The sequence below is a fragment of the Geospiza fortis genome, unplaced genomic scaffold (assembly GCF_000277835.1).
Source record: "Geospiza fortis unplaced genomic scaffold, GeoFor_1.0 scaffold918, whole genome shotgun sequence".
NCBI classification, from domain to species: Eukaryota; Metazoa; Chordata; class Aves; order Passeriformes; family Thraupidae; genus Geospiza; species Geospiza fortis.
The window spans coordinates 2,834-4,383 of record NW_005055729.1 but is presented as its reverse complement, the minus strand read 5'-3'; the positions used below and the strand labels follow the sequence as shown (position 1 = coordinate 4,383).

General features: G+C 61.7%; 1 long non-coding RNA gene across 1 annotated transcript; it reads left to right on the top strand.

Annotated features, from left to right (window-relative positions):
- Window positions 1-497: 497 nt before the first annotated feature.
- On the top strand, window positions 498-1,463 carry LOC115949317. The gene is made up of 3 exons (XR_004082838.1): window positions 498-646; window positions 851-961; window positions 1,407-1,463. It is a non-coding gene; the product is annotated as an uncharacterized LOC115949317 (long non-coding RNA).
- The last annotated feature ends 87 nt before the right edge of the window (window positions 1,464-1,550 follow it).

The window sequence follows — 1,550 nt, the reverse complement described above, 5'->3', positions numbered from 1 at the left end:
GCCGAAATTTGTCCTAAATGGGCCCACAATTCTTCTGGGTGGGTCCAAAATGGACCCAAAACCCCGTCCAGGTGTGCCCAGGTGTGCCCAGGTCACCTCCAAGTGTCCTCAAACCCCCTCCAGGTGTGCCCAGGTGTGCCCAGGTCACCTCAAGGTGTGGCCCAGGTGCGTCCCCAGGTGTCCCCAGGTGTGTCCAGGTGTCCCCAAACCCCTCCCAGGTGTCCCCAAACCCTTCACCTGTCTCACCTGTTGCTCACCTGTGTCCCCAGGTGTGTCCCAGGTGTCCCCAAACCCCTCATGTGTCCCTCCCCTGTTCCTTACCTGTCCCCCAGGTGTCCCCAGCCCCTCACCTGTCCCTCAGGTGTCCCCAAACCCCTTCCAGGTGTCCCCACACCCTTCACCTGTCTCACCTGTCCCTCACCTGTGTCCCCAGGTGTGTCCCAGGTGTCCCCAAACCCCTCCCCTGTCCCTCCCCTGTCCCTCACCCGTCCCTCACCTGTCCCAGGTGTCGTCGTTCCCGTACCTGGGCCGGGTCAGGGGGGTCCCGTCGCAGGTGAAGGATTCGGCGTTCCAGAGCCGCCAGCTGGGCCGCAGGGAGGGCAAGGTGGTGACCACACCTGGCAGGGTCACCGTGGACATGCTGCAGGTGAGGGGCACACCTGGGCACAGCTGGGTACACCTGGGCACACCTGGGTACACCTGGGACACACCTGGGCACACCTGGAAGGGTGACCCTGGACATGCTTCAGATGAGGGACACACCTGGGCACACCTGGGACACACCTGGGAGTGGTTTGGGGTCCTCTGGGATGGCTTTGGGCCGCCCAGGTGAGTTTTTGGGTTCCCCCAGGTGCTGCTGAGGGAGCACAAGCTGCGCTCGTACTCCCTGAACGCCGTCAGCGCCCATTTCCTGCACGAGCAGAAGGAGGACGTGCCCCACGGCATCATCACCGAGCTGCAGGTGTGTCCCCAAATGTCACCTGGGTCACCTGGGGGGCACCTGTGTGTCACCTGTGCCACCTGGAGTTACAGGTGTGGCCATAAAACGGCCCCAAAATGGCTTTAAATGGCCCCAAAATGGCCCCTGTGTCCCTCACGGCATCATCACCGAGCTGCAGGTGTGTCCCCAAATGTCACCTGGGTCACCTGGAGTTACAGGTGCGGCCATAAAATGGCTCCAAAATGACCAAAAATTGGCTCTAAATGGCCCCAAAATGGCACTTTGGCATCATCACAGAGATGGTGACATTTTTTGGTGTGTCCCCAAATGTCACCTGGGTCACCTGGAGCGGTGTCCCAGCCTCGCTCACCTCTGTCTCCGCTGTCCCCAATGGTGTCCCCAATGTCCCCAGCATGGTGTCCCCAATGTCCCCAATGGTGTCCCCATGTCACCTGTGTCCCCTCAGAACGGTGACGCGCAGACGCGGCGCCGCCTGGCCCTGTACTGCCTGAAGGACGCCGTGTCCCCAATGGTGTCCCCAATGGTGTCCCCGTGTCCCCAATGGTGTCCCCATGTCCCCAATGGTGTCCCCATGTCACCTGTGTCCCCT